The 19281-nt window shown below is 42.6% G+C and overlaps 1 protein-coding gene across 1 annotated transcript in view; it reads left to right on the top strand.

The window, feature by feature from the left end:
- The window catches only part of LOC129188225 (gastrula zinc finger protein XlCGF57.1-like), a 27396-nt gene continuing 8115 nt past the window's right edge, over positions 1-19281 (top strand). Inside the window, exon 1 of the mRNA XM_054788437.1 lies at positions 1-29. The gene's annotated coding sequence lies outside the window, so the exon portion shown is untranslated. The remainder of the gene's footprint in view (positions 30-19281) is intronic.

Genomic DNA, 19281 nt, shown 5'->3' on the forward strand with positions numbered 1-19281 from the left:
TTTGACATAGTTGGGGACGGGACTTTAAGGTAAGAATGAAGTTAATGTTCATGATATAGTTTGTAGTAGTGATGGGTAGATGGGGGCTCGTGAAGACTTTACCCAAATTGTATCGATTCTGTGTCGCTCAATAATAATAAAAGGTGCGCGTCGATGCTTTGACAAATCGGAAACATCAATTTTGTTTCCCTGGAGAGCGTGTTTATAAAAAAAGGGATGTCCGTAATGGGGAATGGGGTGATTGTAGGTCGGTCGGTCGGTCGGTCGGTCGGTCGGTCGGTCGGTCGGTCGGTCGGTCAGTAGGTAGTTAGTCTCAGGTGATGTGCTAACATCAGTGCTTTATTCTGTACATATTATGATCATCTATGACAAAACGTGTGATTTAGGAGTAGTTTGATGAATCACAGATACATTTATAAGGGCAACAATAACAACAGTAACAATAAGCACTCTTACGCTACAGCTAATTACTTAAACAAACAAGACAGACAAATTCCTTGAATACCTATTTGTTGGAACCACCACCAACAAACATCACACTGAATGTGAAAGACGTGAATCTATGTAACCCACAATTAAAACCAAACATGTAATCCATGAGATTAATAATAACAAGTTTAAGATTTATAAATAAGTTGTTCAAATGAGTAAAATGCCCTTTGAATTACTCGAGCCTCGAAATTAATAAATATGTTTAAAACATCGAAATGTGTACATATACAGTATTAATCAATGGTCATCTTAAAAGAAAACGTTTCATATGCCTTTAAGAATAGTAAATGTCCCTGGACACAAAATAGAGTACTTCCCCTTTAAGAGAGCGAGTCATCTTAGCTTTAGCATTGCAGTCGAGGAGCGGAGAGCACAGAGCTAAATGCCGAGAGGAAAAGTGGAATGATAAGTGATTCAAGGATCCCTAAAACGATATTTATCTGGTCGATGATCAACTAGGATCACGAGAATTGACTTTTGGTGAGTTTTATTTATTATATTGGAACTTGGAACTGTGTGTGGTTGCATAGTGTGTGTGCGCGCAAAAGTTGTGATGCGCTTAATATTTTGCCCTACCGAGAATGTTGTGTGCGACTATACTGTATATGTGTGATTATATTGTTTACATGTTTTTAGTCGTCGTGATAGTTTCCACATCAACGTCTTCGGCAAAACGCGTATACAGTTGCAAGCGGTTGTGAGACATCGGCAGCAGCTGCTCGCTTTAAACCCTGAAGACGCCAGGGAGCTATAGAAGCAAGCCATCTACCGGAGATCCACCACAGCCTCGACTCCTACGACTGCGCTGCAACCGAAAAGGAAGCCCCGTAGGCGGTGTGAGAGGAAGCAGAAGCGAGGCAAACGCGGAGGGTTTCTAACTAGGCTAACGGCTAACCCCTACATGCCTGCCATTCCATCGATCATGCTGGCCAATGTTCGCTCCCTTGACAACAAAATGGACCACTTACGCCTGCTAAGATCCACTCATCAGACCGTAAGAGAATGTTTTGTCTACATTTGTCAGAAATTTGGCTTAACAGCAACTGAACGACAGCACCTAACATGTTACCGTGGGGACAGACACGTCACGGCATGAGGTAAGACCCACTGTGGCGGCGTCTGTGTTTACATCAGTGTAGCATGGTGCAGAGACGTTGTAGTTGTCCACTGTTTCCCGTTTGTGGAATTCATGATACTCTAGTGCCGGTGTTGTGCCGAGTTTGGCATCCATGCCGAGATCTGCATGCAGGTCGCGGGAGCGCGCACGCTCAGCTGAAAACTCAACCGTGTGACGCCGTGTTAGTCTTAAGGCACAGTACTTCATGATAATGAAGCGATGGTACGTTTTGTCAGCTTTATGGGTAACTATACAGCACCCAAAGCACGAATTTCTTGACTTTATATTTGTTAGATATGTGGAAGCATTTGATTCAAGCATATCTAGAAACGCGGTGGGAGGAGCAGGTTAGACATTCACAATGTAACTGTGGCACTTTGTTACACAGTTGTCCCTCGATTTATTTGTTTCTGTATAACAAATGACAAATTACCAAGCTCATTCATTTATAGAAAAGAGGGGCATGCATGCAGTATTCGGTAGGGAGGATTTTGGAGCTGCCGAAAATTGCATGCACCCCTGGTTGGTCAAATACGACTCCTAAATGTGTGTAATTCACACGATGTGCTTCAAAGACACACAACTCTCACATGGACTGCATCATTTCATCTAAAAATGTCCCAAACAAGAAATAGGGGGTGCATGCAATTCTCGGCAGGACGGATTTTGGAGCTGCCGAAAATTGCATCCACCCCTCGTTGGTCAAATACGACTCCTAAATGTGTGTAATTCACACAATGTGCTTCAAAGACACCCACCTCTCACGTAGTTTGCGTCATTTCTTCTAAAAATGTCCCAAACAAGAAATAGGGGGTGCATGCAATTCTCGGCAGGACGGATTTTGGAGCTGCCGAAAATTGCATGCACCCCTGGTTGGTCAAATACGACTCCTAAATGTGTGTAATTCACACGATGTGCTTCAAAGACACACATCTCTCACGTAGTTGGCGTCATTTCATCTAAAAATGTCCCAAACAAGAAATAGGGGGTGCATGCAATTCTCGGCAGGACGGATTTTGAACCTGCCGAAAATTGCATCCACCCCTGGTTGGTCAAATACGACTCCTAAATGTGTGTAATTCACACGATGTGCTTCAAAGACACCCATCTCTCACATGGACTGCATCATTTCATCTAAAAATGTCCCAAACAAGAAGTAGGGGGTGCATGCAATTCTCGGCAGGACGGATTTTGGAGCTGCCGAAAATTGCATGCACCCCTGGTTGGTCAAATACGACTCCTAAATGTGTGTAATTCACACAATGTGCTTCAAAGACACCCACCTCTCACGTAGTTGGCGTCATTTCTTCTAAAAATGTCCCAAACAAGAAATAGGGGGTGCATGCAATTCTCGGCAGGACGGATTTTGAACCTGCCGAAAATTGCATCCACCCCTGGTTGGTCATATACGACTCCTAAATGTGTGTAATTCACACGATGTGCTTCAAAGACACACATCTCTCACATGGACTGCATCATTTCATCTAAAAATGTCCCAAACAAGAAGTAGAGGGTGCATGCAATTCTCGGCAGGACGGATTTTGGAGCTGCCGAAAATTGCATGCACCCCTCGTTGGTCAAATACGACTCCTAAATGTGTGTAATTCACACAATGTGCTTCAAAGACACCCACCTCTCACGTAGTTGGCGTCATTTCTTCTAAAAATGTCCCAAACAAGAAATAGGGGGTGCATGCAATTCTCGGCAGGACGGATTTTGGAGCTGCCGAAAATTGCATGCACCCCTCGTTGGTCAAATACGACTCCTAAATGTGTGTAATTCACACGATGTGTTTCAAAGACACACATCTCTCACGTAGTTGGCGTCATTTCTTCTAAAAATGTCCCAAACAAGAAATAGGGGGTGCATGCAATTCTCGGCAGGACGGATTTTGGAGCTGCCGAAAATTGCATCCACCCCTCGTTGGTCAAATACGACTCCTAAATGTGTGTAATTCACACAATGTGCTTCAAAGACACACATCTCTCACGTAGTTGGCGTCATTTCTTCTAAAAATGTCCCAAACAAGAAATAGGGGGTGCATGCAATTCTCGGCAGAACGGATTTTGGAGCTGCCGAAAATTGCATCCACCCCTCGTTGGTCAAATACGACTCCTAAATGTGTGTAATTCACACAATGTGCTTCAAAGACACCCATCTCTCACATGGACTGCATCATTTCATCTAAAAATGTCCCAAACAAGAAGTAGGGGGTGCATGCAATTCTCGGCAGGACGGATTTTGGAGCTGCCGAAAATTGCATGCACCCCTGGTTGGTCAAATACGACTCCTAAATGTGTGTAATTCACACGATGTGTTTCAAAGACACCCACCACCAATTCCGACATAATTTATTTAAAGTGCAGACAAGTAAAAGCATGCATAATGACATGTTACTCATATAAAAATACAGTCTATATACATATACATATATTTAAATAACATGATTATTTGTAATTCCTGTGTTATTTTTGCATTTTGTTGTAATTTTAAAGGTGTCTAAACCCTGTTTTATTGGTTGGTGTGGCATGTTGTGGCATGTTGCATTTTGGTGTTGGTCTGGAGAGGTTGAATTAGTGATGTGCGATACTACTGATTTCATCTCCGATTCGATACTAAGTAAAATTCAAGCTGGTATTGGCTATACCAATACCATACCAATATTTTGTGCAAATACACTTAGTGTTTCTGATAATTTTAACAAAATACAGTATTTCAAATCACACTGCATGATAATCCCACTGCATAAATAATACAAGACATCAGAATGATTTTGACGTCGGTAATTCACAATCATCACAATTCCATTAATGATCAGGCATAGTTTCAACAGGCTGAGAGAGACTGACTGAGCAGTGTTGTTTTTACGCATTCCACACTTACCCTGGAAGAAAAAGAACAATTAGCTCCCACCAATTACCGATCATTTCAGCAACATCTCAATCATTACCTTACCTTCCATTGTGTTCATGATAATGATATACATTACCAGTAAATCTGACTTAAGGATCAAAATTATTGATATTTTGGTTTAGAATCGATTTTACAACATAAACATTTGGTATCGGAAGTAGCGATATTTCCGTATCGATTCCTACATCACTTACTAGCAAGTGCTTTACAGTAGCTGCGGTAGTTTTTGTAATTATCGATTAGTTAACATGGACCCTGCATTGTACGAAACTTTGTTGTTGTACAAAACACAAGGAAAGTACACAGATGGGCTGACAAGACCACAGAAGTCCGAACTTCGCAGAAAAGCGTCGAAGTATTATGTTGAAGGTAAGTAGGCTAATTAAGGTTCACTGGCAAACGTCAACTTGTGTCAGGACTTATGAGATCATTTGTGAATCCCTTAGTTTGTCAAACTATCGTGAAAATAAAATGCTCTGCTTTAAGAAATACAGGATGTCACAAGAAATTGACATAGTTTAAGTTTTTCTCAACTTTACTAAGTAGGTTAAACGGTGATGTAAGGTTTAGTCGTGCATGACACCAACCACTATATCCTCATATATGTATAGCTTTAAACATTAACAGGCTACTTAATGTCATTGATTGATATCGTATCAGTCAGCAGACTTTTTCATAGTGTTAGTGTTTTAAATAAATTCAAGGTCTGGTATGCTATAAATAAATTCATGTCGTCATTTATCCTGTAGGTGGAGCACTGTATTACACCAAGGGATCTGGCAGAGAAATAAAAACAAAAGTGGTTTGTGGTACAGAAGAAGCAAACACAATTTTTGTTGAGTTTCATGCTAGCCCCACAGGAGCTCACACTGGCCAGAAAAAAACACGGGATGCTATTTGCATACGTTTTTTCTGGCCTGGAATGACCAAGGACATAGATACATGGGTAAGAACACACAAATTTATAATTGTATTTTGTGTTTGGCCTCACAACCAGTTTGGCTCTTGTAGAACATACTGACGATGCTGAAGTTGGCTTCCGATTCACCAGATTCTGATTCGGCTTGTGGAATTTAAGGTGACGTTATGAGCAATGCAAGTTTTTTTTTACTGATGGTCTTTTTTTTGTTACTCTTCTTAATGTGAAAATATTGAAGACATTTTAGTTAAGACATTGCCTTTTCCTGACACTCACTATTGGATTTGTGAAAGTTTTGATTTGTGAAAATGCAGCAGAGGCACATTTAGACATTTGTGCATAGATTTATAAGAAGGCATTGAACATGTACAGCTATTATTTGAAGAATATTAAAATGAGTCAATTGTGTGCACACGGTACCATACTGATTTCATCCTAAATCTTCTGTGTGCTAAGACACATACACACACATCTTGTGAGTGTTTCCAAGAGCCCCTCCCTCAGCAAAAGACCCACCAATGTAAGATGATATTCTTCTGGTAATAGCTGTAGTGTATACTGTATGCTCAATGCCTTTTCATGCATACAATGAGGGCCTCTGCTCTACACAAAAGGGTACTGACCAAGTTAGTTACCTAGGGGTCATATTGAGGCCATATGCTTTTTCTGACATTTCCACAAATAAAGAAAGGTTTCACAAATATCAACTATGTTTTTATAAATGTTTGGGGTCTGTAGATTAACCCAGTCCAAATTTGAGAAGTCTAGGTCTAATGGTTTTCAAAGTGGACCTGGTCTAATATGGACTAGGTCCTAAAAATGTCCACATGCATTTTCACACATCAAAACTTTCACAAATCCAATAGTGAGTGTCAGGAAAAGGCAATGTCTTAACTAAAATGTCTACAATACTTTCACATGAGGAAGTGTCAGAAAAAAAAACATCAGGACAAACACTCACATTGCTCATTACGTCACCTTAAATTCCACATTAAGTTTACATTTAAGTGCTGAATCAGAAGCTGCCGAATCGAAAGCTAACTTCAGCGTTGTAATTGACTGTTAGAAAAAAAATATTTCTAATAAATTTCTTCTTAATCCAACTTGTGTCATTTATATCTGTCTTGTATTCTTTCCACAGGTGTCAGAATGTACTGTCTGCCAGTCGGCCCAGCAGACAATAAAGCAGAAGGTCCAACACACTCCCATAAAGGTATTATTTATTTTGTGAGTTTGCCATTCTGTCTCCTCCATGTGTTATTGCTCCAATATTCTGCCTTTTAGTGAAGGTTACATTAGTCCATGGGGTTGTACGAGTTACTGTAGCTTTGGTTTTGTCTGGTTTACTCGGGTTTTCCCTAAGTTGTATTACAAGGTTTTGTTTCAATAAATTCCATTTTGTCTAACAGTTTTTCCTCCCCTGTCTGCTCCTGGGTTGTCTGACCCACTTTGTAAAAGTTTGAATTTACGTCCTCACCTTTTTCTTCCCTGACATCATCATGCAGGATACTTTGATACTCACTAGATAGTTGTTTTGGCATACAACTGTTTAAGAAAGGAAAACAAAACAAAAACTCGGTCAAAGTAGATTCATGTTAGTTAAAGTGATAAGTCAAGAAATATTTTGAGACCCTTACATAATTCTTTCACTGTTTTATTTCTTTAGGTTACTCAACCATTTGAGCTTCTGGGTATGGACCTTATTGGGAAACTGACCACCACAAACAGCGGTCATACATATGTGTGTGTGATGGTGGACTACTTCACCAAATGGCCACAAGCCTATCCTCTAAAAACAAAAAGGGCAGAGGAGGTTACTGAACAAATTATAAAATTTGTTCATCAGTTTGAGGCACCAAAGCGCATTCTCACAGACCAGGGGAGTGAGTTTGTAAATGCGGTAAGCACTGAACTTATGTCCTTATTGTAATCTATTACTATTATAATATATGTTTTTAAAATAACCAGTCTGTGTATGTGTTAACAGATAAACAAGAACGTCTGTAAAAGACTGGGGATAAAAAGAAGCTTATGTGCTCCATACCACCCTCAAACCAATGGTCTGGTGGAGCGCATGAACGCAACCATACAGAAGTAAGGAAAACCACTTTGTCAGCCAAGTTGTCCTTCACAAATGATATCGTAGAAGACATTTGCAATATCATTTTTTTCCCTTTTAGGGCTCTTTGTAAACTGGTTGGGTCCAAACCACAAGAGTGGGATGAATATTTGGATGCTGTCATGTTTGGTTTGCGGACCAAAAAACAGACAACAACAAAGTTCTCCCCCTACTGTTTAATGTTTGGTCGGGAAGCCCGCTATCCAACACAAATTCCAGAGGACTTTCAGGTTTGTGAAATACAGTCTTAAGTTTTATTGCATTATGAAGACTGAATGTTGTCATAATGAAATGAAATAAGTCATATATTTCCAGTCTGTTTTGTGTATTACAGTAATCCCTCATTTTTCGCGGTTAGTTCGGGACCAGAACCTCCCGCAAAGATGAAAAACCGCGAAGTAAGATTTGCCCCCACCCCAGGAATTTTCATATATGTGTATATGGGTACCAGAATGTTTAAATTATGTAAACAGTATTTATACTTTACATATTTGAGACAAAGATTACAACAGTACATGTATTTACTTAAATCTTTAACTATAAAACCTTATACAGTAATTAATATTCATCAACATTGCCTTCTGGAGAGGCGAACAGGCTTGTGTTGGTGGCGTAGTGGAGAGGCTCTCACTTCACTCTTAGAGGCTTTAGGTTCACTCGGATACTCGAGGAGACGAATCACTCCTGGCAGCACTAGTACTGGCTTGAGGTTCGTCAGGTCCGTCAGCACCTTCTTCAGCCTCTCCATTGTCATCATCGGGCAAGATTTGGTCGTAGCGAGCCTTTGCCTTTGTGCTCATATTAGTGTCCAAACTCACTGACTTTTTCCTCCAATCAGCAATCTACAATGCCAATGCAGCTTCCATTTTCACAATTCTCTTATTACGCAGAGTTACCCAACGTTTCGCTTCCGTATTGAAGGTTATTGAAGCATTTTGGTTCTTCTTTCTTGATGTACCGCACTGTAGATTCATTTACGCCATAATGGCGAGCCACAGATGCATAAGTTCTGCCCTCTTTGGTCATATCTAAAAGTTTCACTTTTTTCCTGATGGTCATCATCCCCGGAGGATGTTTTCGTAGCGGCACAGGGCTTAGGCAGCATCGGAAGGGCTTAACTAATGAAAAAAAGTTATCGCGAACACAACACCAAGATACAGTATGCTAGACAGTCAACAGCGTGGATGAAACTGGTGGGACACAACAAGGGAAGATGCTAGGTGATGCTGTGATGACACGCAGCCATTCAGCTCACAGGATAAATCTACTCGTGCTCTCATTGGTGGATGTCACGCCGAAAACCAACCACACGCCTTGTCTGAATGCCCATGGCATGTACAGTACAGTACAGTACAAGCATTTACAAAGCCCCTGAGTCAACTCATCTCTTTGGCATGCAGATAAACCTTCTCTCTCACGCAGCAACATAAAACAACGCCTTTTCCCGCAATATGGCTGCCGATATGGCTGTATTTTGTTTTTGATGATTTTTGTTTTTTTTATATATTTTGAAAAAACCCGCGAAGCACTGAAGCCGCAAAACATGAAGCGTGAAGTGGCGAGGGATTACTGTATATCTGTATCATGAAAGTGTATCTTGACTAATTGTCTATTTTACAGATGGACAGCAGTGTGGAGGAAACAATAGGAGAGGAGGCGATTTGTGATGACGTTAGGCGGCTTGATGAGCTCAAGGCCATTGTCAAGGAGAACGTCTCGAGATCACAGCAGAGAACAATGCAAAAAATAAACTTGAAAGGTAGCAAAGTCAGCTTTGCAGCTGGTGACAGAGTGTGGCGACAAAATGTCAGGAACCAGCAGCGTAAGGGTGGGAAGCTGGAGTCCAATTTTCTTGGCCCCTTCACCATCGTTTCCATTGATGGCAAAAGTGCTGATCTCCTTGGGGACAATGGAGTGGTTAGTAAAAAAATAAGTATTGACCACCTGAAACATTTCCGGCAGCAGAATCCCCGGATTCCCCACAAAATTTTAGTATCTGTCTCCACTGCCACAGGACTTGGAGGCACTGTCCCAGGTGCCTCTGTCCCTGCTGCCACAAGACCTACGGTGATTGTCTCGGCCGCCTCTGTCCTCGCCTGCACAAGACCGTCAGTGATCGTCCCCGCTGCCACTGTCTTGGCTGCCACACCTGCAGCCACTGTCCCTGCTGCCTCTGTCCCCGCTGCCACTGTCCTTGCTGCCTCTGTCCCCGCTGCCACTGTCCTTGCTGCCTCTGTCCCCGCTGCCACACCTCCAGCCACTGTCCCTGCTGCCTCTGTCCCCGCTGCCACTGTCCTTGCTGCCACACCTGCAGCCACTGTCCCTGCTGCCTCTGTCCCCGCTGCCACTGTCCTTGCTGCCTCTGTCCCCGCTGCCACTGTCCTCACTGCCACACCTCCAGCCACTGCCCCTGCTGCCTCTGTCCCCGCTGCCACTGCCCCATCTGCCTCTGTCCCCGCTGCCACTGCCCCATCTGCCTCTGACCCCACTGCCACTGTCCTCGCTGCCACACCTGCAGTCACTGTCCTTGCTGCCTCTGTCCTCACTGCCACAGGGCCAGCTGCTTCTGTCCCTGGCCCAACTGTCCTCGCTGCCTCTGTCCCTGCTGCCTCTGTCCCCGCAGTCACTGTCCCAGATGCAATAGGACCTGCACGTAATGCCTCTCCAACTGCAGGAAATATCGCCTCAGGAGAAAGTGACCCATATACAGACACAGAAATAAAAAAATGTATGTTTATTTCACGTTTTGCCTTTACAAACAAAATGAATACATGTAGTGTTGTGTGTTGGGTATGCATGGATGTTAAAATGTTTTTCAATCAATGTTGGGTCTTGTAACAGTGATTAACTAGTACTTCTCACTTTTGTAGATCTCGAAGCGGTGTGGACAGGGAGCCACTCCAGTGACCACGTAATTTTGTCTAAAATAGGAAATTACAGGTTGTATTGCTGGGACATTGCAAGAATTGCTCCTGACCAAGAGCTCGAGAGTGAGGTAAAATGTTTTACTTTTGAATGACTGACTTTAGATGCATTATTTATTGTATTGAAAGTACTGATGGAAGAATGTGTGCATGTGCATATATTTGGTTGGTTGGTATTTCATTAGTTGGTCCCACTAGGCACTACTGGGCAATATTTTAATTGTTGAGGATATAAATTTGTGTTTATGTGTTGTGTGGGAACACCATGTGCTCTTTCATTTTTCTTTAAGGTGATCAATGCATACCTGACATTGCTTGTACAACAGTACAACAAAAACAATGTGGATCAAGCTGCTGTCATTGACAGCTACGAAATGACACGCATCTGGACTAAAAATACCTCCAAGCTCAAAGTTCGTAGAGAACATTTTTTTCTAATTCAGTAATGATTACATCATTGCTTTGCATTGTGAAAATTGTACTTTATTATCCTTCAAGTTGTTTGTTTTGATTGATTTTCAGATGGATCCAATGCAATACAAGATAATTGTGGGGATTTTCAATGAACATCATCATTGGATGTTAACGGTAAACCTTTGACTGTCACTTTGAAAAGCTGTAAAACAGTCCTTAATTGGTGATGATATGAAGTTTATGATTACAGTTTAGGAAACATAAAAAAAAAATTAATCTGTTTTCATTGTCTCACTCAGTTGTAGTAGTGGAGAAGTTGTAAAATGAATGTTACCTTCCAAAATGCAAAGGTTATTTATCCTCATGAAAAGCGGGCCGTGTTTGTGGATCCATTGGGAGAATCCCAGATGAAAATAAAAAGATGCCTGGAAACAACAAGGTAACAAGAAGTTAAAAAGCAGTTACAAACCTAAAACTGGTATAGACAAAGATTTATCATTTCTTCAAGGGCATTCATGCGGAAGAGGGATTGCAAGGTGTCAAGGTGGGCATGTAGCACCCTTCCCCATGGACTTCAGAGCGATGGCACATCATGCGGTGTCTTTGCTTTGAAAGTGAGTACTGTAGTGGTTTCTTCCAGCTAGACCTTCAATGTTGACGGAATCAATCCAGCTTATGCACACATCACACAGTATATTGGATACAATATTTAGAACCGATTTCAAGATGGTGTTAGTCCTGCACTTCTTCATTTACCGTAACTTGCCCCCCCCACTCCTCCCGCCCCTTTTTTTTTAGGAAAGTATGAAGTATCACTATTCATTGGGTCCATACCTAAAAACCTGTTTTCAGTTTGCTCAGTGTATACTAGAAGACCAGCCCTTGACCTTAGACATGAGCAAAGGTTGCGTCAACAACATGAGAGAAGAAATTGCCAGAACTCTTCTCCGTGAATCTGGTGTGTTTCCTTTTTGCCTTCTTTTGTTTGTGTTAATGTTCAGTATCAGCAGGATTGTTTGGAGATGTTTTTGGTCACCATTTTGTCAAATAACTGAAGGTTGTTTTGTGTGTGTGTTTTTTTAAGAGTCCCTCAAGAATATCTGCCATCATTGTGGGTCTGAGGGAATGGATGCCATGCTATGGGTAATGACATTACATTGAACATATCAGGACACATACTTAGCAAGCCAAGTTAGTAACTACTATAGATGTCACATTCTTTTTATACATGAAAGTAATGAATACATTTTAAAGTAGTTTTCTATTGTAGTGGTAGTAATGCCTACAGTAAAAGATAACGTATAGAAAGGATTTGAATAACACCTCCAATGTTTTTCATTTTCAGATTTGCTGTGACAACTGCAGCAGGTGGTTCCACCACACGTGCTTAAATAATCCTTCGCTGGATGACGAGTATCTCTGCCCTCTCTGCGTGTAGGATAAGGGGGAGAGAAGAGCAAGTGTTTGCTACAGTTGGGACTTACCGCATGGTGGCCTAGAGGTTAGCATGTTGGCCACAAAGTCAGGAGATTTGAATTTGAATCTGTGTGGAAAATGATGGATGGCGTTCTGATTGTTCTAACTTTGCCTGTGTTTACTTTTCACTGTGTTTTACTTTTGTTCCATCCGAGTTACATTTTTATTATTCATATATATTTATTTATTGTATATAGTTTGAAAAAATCACCACTAATAAGCACATTTCTGTTAAAATACTATTTATATATTTTGTAATAAAGTTTTCATATAAAACATTTTCCCCCTCCTATTTACTGTTTGGGACATTTTGAAAATATATGATCTTAAACCAAACAGAGTGGATTTTGGTCCTGCCAAATATTGCATCCGCCTTCCTTTTTGCTGTTTGGGACATTTTTAGATGAAATGACGCCAACTACGTGAGAGATGTGTGTCTTTGAAGCACATTGTGTGAATTACACACATTTAGGAGTCGTATTTGACCAACGAGGGGTGCATGCAATTTTCGGCAGCTCCAAAATCCGTCCTGCCGAGAATTGCATGCACCCCCTATTTCTTGTTTGGGACATTTTTAGATGAAATGACGCCAACTACGTGAGAGATGGGTGTCTTTGAAGCACATTGTGTGAATTACACACATTTAGGAGTCGTATTTGACCAACGAGGGGTGGATGCAATTTTCGGCAGCTCCAAAATCCGTTCTGCCGAGAATTGCATGCACCCTCTACTTCTTGTTTGGGACATTTTTAGATGAAATGATGCAGTCCATGTGAGAGATGTGTGTCTTTGAAGCACATTGTGTGAATTACACACATTTAGGAGTCGTATTTGACCAACGAGGGGTGCATGCAATTTTCGGCAGCTCCAAAATCCGTCCTGCCGAGAATTGCATGCACCCCCTATTTCTTGTTTGGGACATTTTTAGATGAAATGACGCCAACTACGTGAGAGATGGGTGTCTTTGAAGCACATTGTGTGAATTACACACATTTAGGAGTCGTATTTGACCAACCAGGGGTGGATGCAATTTTCGGCAGGTTCAAAATCCGTCCTGCCGAGAATTGCATGCACCCCCTATTTCTTGTTTGGGACATTTTTAGATGAAATGACGCCAACTACGTGAGAGATGTGTGTCTTTGAAGCACATTGTGTGAATTACACACATTTAGGAGTCGTATATGACCAACCAGGGGTGGATGCAATTTTCGGCAGGTTCAAAATCCGTCCTGCCGAGAATTGCATGCACCCCCTATTTCTTGTTTGGGACATTTTTAGATGAAATGACGCCAACTACGTGAGAGATGTGTGTCTTTGAAGCACATTGTGTGAATTACACACATTTAGGAGTCGTATTTGACCAACGAGGGGTGCATGCAATTTTCGGCAGCTCCAAAATCCGTCCTGCCGAGAATTGCATGCACCCTCTACTTCTTGTTTGGGACATTTTTAGATGAAATGATGCAGTCCATGTGAGAGATGTGTGTCTTTGAAGCACATCGTGTGAATTACACACATTTAGGAGTCGTATTTGACGAACCAGGGGTGCATGCAATTTTCGGCAGCTCCAAAATCCTCCCTACCGAATACTGCATGCATGCCCCTCTTTTCTATAAATGAATGAGCTTGGTAATTTGTCATTTGTTATGCAGAAACAAATAAATCGAGGGACAACTGTGTAACAAAGTGCCACAGTTACATTGTGAATGTCTAACCTGCTCCTCCCACCGCGTTTCTAGATATGCTTGAATCAAATGCTTCCACATATCTAACAAATATAAAGCCAAGAAATTCGTGCTTTGGGTGCTGTATAGTTACCCATAAAGCTGACAAAACGTACCATCGCTTCGTTATCATGAAGTACTGTGCCTTTAAGAATAGCACGGTGTGGTTTTCAGCTGAGCGTGCGCGCTCCCGCGACCTGCATGCAGATCTCGGCATGGATGCCAAACTCGGCACAACACCGGCCCTTCTCTCTACCGAGGGAGCTCACAGCCATTTTGTTAGTGGCTGTTTGCATCCCGCCCACCTAACAGCAGCGACAGAGACAAAGCGCTGAGTGCGGTGCACGGTGGTATCAGGAGCAAGAGACAGCCCATCCGTATGGGTTTCTCATCGTGGCTGGGGACTTTAACCACGCAGACCTTAATCCTAGTTTACTGGACTACATCAGCATGTAGACTTCCCCACAGGTGGAAATAACACACTGGAACTTCTCTACACCAGCCTCCCCCACACTGAAGTGTCCGACCGCCTCATTGTTATGCTGATGCCAGCATACAGGCCTAGAATCTTGATTTTTACCCGGTCAAAAACGTCTGTAGCCAACGCGATGAAAACATTAGCGGTCATTTTAGATTTAGTTGAATGTGACGATATAACTAAGTGAATGTGAACTTGTGATTGGCTTGTGATGTACAGTATATGTAGTGAAATAGTGACTTATTATCTTCAGGTCAGGGTTTTTGTAACACTGCACTGGATTGAAACACCTGTAAGAGTGTGAGACACCTCTTCAGTGGAGACAAGATGGCGAGCCAAATCCACGGACTTCAGTTCTAGAACCTTTTGTGGTCATTACAAGTGGACCCGTTTCCCCTTGATGAACATTGCTGCTAGTGTGGTAGGAACACTGACCCGCATCCCTTTTCTCATCTTAACTAAGCTTTGGATTTCCTCAACTGGATTCTATTTCAATTTTGGGATGGAAGTCAAATGCACTTTCTGAACTGAGTAGGAAAAGACAAAAAGGGCATAATGCTGTGCATCCGTCATAATCTTTACAATTTGGTTAAGTGCCCTCCTGCTTCAGACACTCCATCATCATCATCATCATCATCCCAGTCCCCAAGGAAGCCTCCTGCAGAAGCCATTTATGCTGCTTTTGGGTTTAGTTCACCTGGTTTGTTTTGCGGTAATTGTGGAGTGCTATAATTGGTTGACCACTGGAGGTGAGTGCATGGAGTTAGGGAGTTGGGAGCTCACACGGTTTTTACCGCTCACATGCACACAATTGCACCACTTTCAGACCCTCCATTTCTTCAACCTGCCATAACATTTGCCATCTTTTTGCCAATTCTTTTTTTTCCCCATTCACATACAATAAACACAATATTAATTCCAACATGGTCACCTGGATTCCTCGTACCCAGAAGTGACTAGAACAAGACGTAACTGTCGCTGCACAAGTGAAAACCTTACCTCGTGGATAAAGCAAAGACGGACCTTTGGAAAAGGAGCAAGTCACCTTTTGGAATCACCTGCAAAGTTGGACGTGCTGCACACCTGCACCTAATCACCAACATGACGGAGGAAGGCGATACATTCGCTCATCATCTATGATCTTTTTCTCAAGTGACATCGATTCATCATATGAAGTACAGCGCTCGAAGAAGACGTCTCCCTGGTGAGTGTAGTCATTGATATTATAAATATATCTGATGGCCGTTTTGGATCGGTTTCAAGGTGTTGTGGACTTCGGCGTCTTCCGGGAAATTATGCTATCGTGACAGACAGCTCGTCTTTGGTGGCACCTGTCAACCATTCATGTTTCAAGTGGACATTGTGTTTGTGGCATTTTTGGAGTGCATTTCTCAATGCGTAAAGGCAGGCAAAGCACATCGTAGCACGTCAGTGATGGCCGATTCACAGTTGAAAATGAATGAAATGGATGTTGGAGATGAAATTCTCCACAAACTCCTAAAGCTCAAAGGACCACTTTGGAAAATTAAGTAAGCCAACTTCCCCTCCCCCCTTGTGTGCTCTTTAATCTCCAGTTCTGAAAATAAAGACTCTCACCACAATTTAGATTTTTTCCAAATGTATTGAACAATGACACATAATAATGAAAGATAAATCAGACATAATAATGGAAAAATAAAGTCAGACAGGATAGTTTCCGCAGTCTACAGGTACCTGGACCCCGTTTCATTCACCTGTACCCATCTCCTGGCTGAAAATGAAAGAGTCCCCCTTGATCGTCCCATAGTCGTTTTTATACTTGTTTGCTCAGACCATTGGCGCCAGTCCCTGCAAAGATAACTTTTCTCCTAAATTTCTTGACAAAGCTTGTGACCCCAGCAGATGATAGACGGCTCCTTCGCAGTCCCGATAAGACTTACTGTAGTTGTTGATATAAACAAAACATTCTTTTCCTCAGCCTATGTCAAGGTATTTTGTCTACATTCTGGTGTTTAACCTTTGACACACTTAAGCAGATGTTCACCAGTCCGCTAATTATTTAATAAAGCATTGTTTCTATAAAATGCTTGTAATCATTCACTAAGCTATTGGACTAATTCATTAAACAGTTCTATTTACTGTATACTGTACTTATTTTAAAACACTCAACAAGAATTCAATCAATAAACATCAATGCAAACAGTCATTCTAAAAGCTACTATTTTCCTACTCAGTAAATATTTTTTTTTCCCTACATGGATAATGCTAACGCTGTAGCTGTACAAGATGAAAAAAGCCAAAGAAAGCTTTCATGGAAAGGTGCTGCTAATGCTATTGAAAGAGCACAAAAGCAAAGGACTGTTTTTAAACACGTAAGCAAAATTAAGAGAGCTCTGGTTATCAAGTAAAAATGTTTCTCAAAAGTGTGGAAGCTTTGTGTGAAAATGCTTACTCTCTTCATCACACCTTGTTAAATGACTTTAATTGCCTGAGCAAAAACAACATAGGCAAAAGGTCTGATTCGAGTTTAAAAAAAAAAGATGGGCGCTAATGATGAATTTATAAAAGATGTGCACTTTTTTGGTTGAACGAAAATTATGGTGGAGATGTTAATGAAAATGCATGCAATATTGTTGAAACAGAGGAACGTGATGTATATCCGGAGGACAGCGTTTTAAACGTTTCCAGTGAGACCTCAAGCAAGCACAGCCGTGCTTGTGGATCCAGCACTTGCACGTTACGCCAGCAAGCCATGGAAGAACAAGCTGCTTTATTGGCAAAGGCTGCTGCTCTTAAAAGAAAACATGAGTTTGAGGAAGAGGAGCAAAGGCACAGGTTGGAAGCTGACAATAAGGAAACAGAAGGAACAAATGGAAATGGATGCTGAAAATGGCTGCTGTTGCAGCACGTCTGTCCGTGTTGGAGAATGGAAGCATAGGAGGAAGATCAAGTTCTAATAGGAAGAATTCCTATGTTGTCAAAGAACACACTGAGCAGTGGCCTTAACACACAATCAAAGGAGTGTGTGCCTGAACCTAGCACAGTGACTGCTTAGCCAAGCTCAACAGCGCCCCCAACATCCATGCCTTGTATGGAACCTCAAGTTTTCAACATGACTAACTCGCATGCACAGGGTGTCCTGCAATACTATAACCAGCCACTAGATGTCACTGTCAAACCTGCTGTAATTAACAAAAAGTAAAGGATGAGTTGCCTACTTACAGGAACCAGTTTGAAAACAGTATGCCAATGTCAAAGGCAGTCTCTATTCAGCCTGCAGCGCCACAACCACAAGCGTTGCACAACAGATGCAGTAACAGTTACCCATGCTACAACATTCAGCTGTAGCTGCTAGCCCAATCTGTACCATCGTGCAAAGGCAGAATGAGATCAATCTTATGTTCAGATGAGTGTAACATGCTGACATGTTACATGTAAGAGATGAAATGGGTCCCCTTTGGCCCCTCCCATGAGCTCACCACTCATGGCAGGGGCCAAAGGGGTCAGGTGCAAAGTGAGCTGGGTGGCAGCTGAAGGCGGGGACCTTGGCGGTCTGATCCTCTGCTACAGAAGCTAGCTCTTGGGACATGGAATGTCACCTCTCTGGTAGGGAAAGAGCTGGTGCACGAGGTTGAGAAGTTTCGACTAGATATAGTCAGACTCACCTCAACGCACAGCCAGGGCTCTGGAATCAATCCTCTTGAGAGGGGATGGACTTTGTTCCACTCTGGCGTTGCCAGCAGTGAGAGACACTGGTCAGGGGTGGCACTTCTTGTGGTCTGTATGACTGAGTTTAACCCGATAAACGAGAGGGTAGTTTCCCCCTGCCTTCGGGTGGGGGGACGGGTCCTGAATGTCGTTTGTGCTTATGCACCAAACAGCAGTTTAGAATACCTACCCTTTTTGGAGTCTCTAGAGGGAGTACTGGAGAGTGCTCCCTCAGGGGATTCCCTTGTTCTGCTGGGTGACTTGAATGCTCACGCTGGCAACGACAGTGAGACCTGGACAGGCGTGATTGGGAAGAACCCGAGCGGGGCTTTGTTATTGGACTTCTCTGCTCGTCACAGATTGTCTAACACACTATGTTCAAGCATAATGCCTATGCCGCACTTCGATGATTTACTTTGTGGTCGATCATCAGACTATGTTTTGGACACTCGGGTGAAGAGAGGGGTGGAGGTGTCAACCGATCACCACCTGGTAAATTGGCTGCGATGGTGGGGGAGGATGCCAGTCAGAGCTGGCAGGCCCAAACATATTGTGAGGGTCTGCTGGCAACGACCGGCAGAGTCCCCTGTCAGGAGTTTCCACTCCCACCTCCGGGAGAGCTTCGACCATGTTCCGAGGAAGGTGGTGGACATTGAGTCTGAATGAGCCATGTTCCGTGCCTCCATTGTTGAAACAGCTGATCGGAGCTGTGGCCGTAAGGTGGTTGTTGCCTGTCGTGGCGGTAATCCCATAACCCGTTGGTGGACACCAGGGGTGAGGGATGCCGTCTAGCTGAAGGAGTCCTATCGGGCCTTTTTGGCTCATGGGACTCAGAAAGAAGCTAACTGGTATTGGCAGGCCAAGCAGTCTGCAGCTCTGGCAGTTGCTGAGGCAAAAACTCAGACATGGGTCCTTGAGGGTGCATGGGAGTTTCCCCAACCAATCTACATAAGGCATTCGACCGTGTTCCTCGAGGAATTCTGTGGGGAGTACTCCGGGAGAATCAGGTATTGGACCA

This window comes from Dunckerocampus dactyliophorus, chromosome 9, assembly GCF_027744805.1.
Source record: "Dunckerocampus dactyliophorus isolate RoL2022-P2 chromosome 9, RoL_Ddac_1.1, whole genome shotgun sequence".
Taxonomy (NCBI): Eukaryota; Metazoa; Chordata; class Actinopteri; order Syngnathiformes; family Syngnathidae; genus Dunckerocampus; species Dunckerocampus dactyliophorus.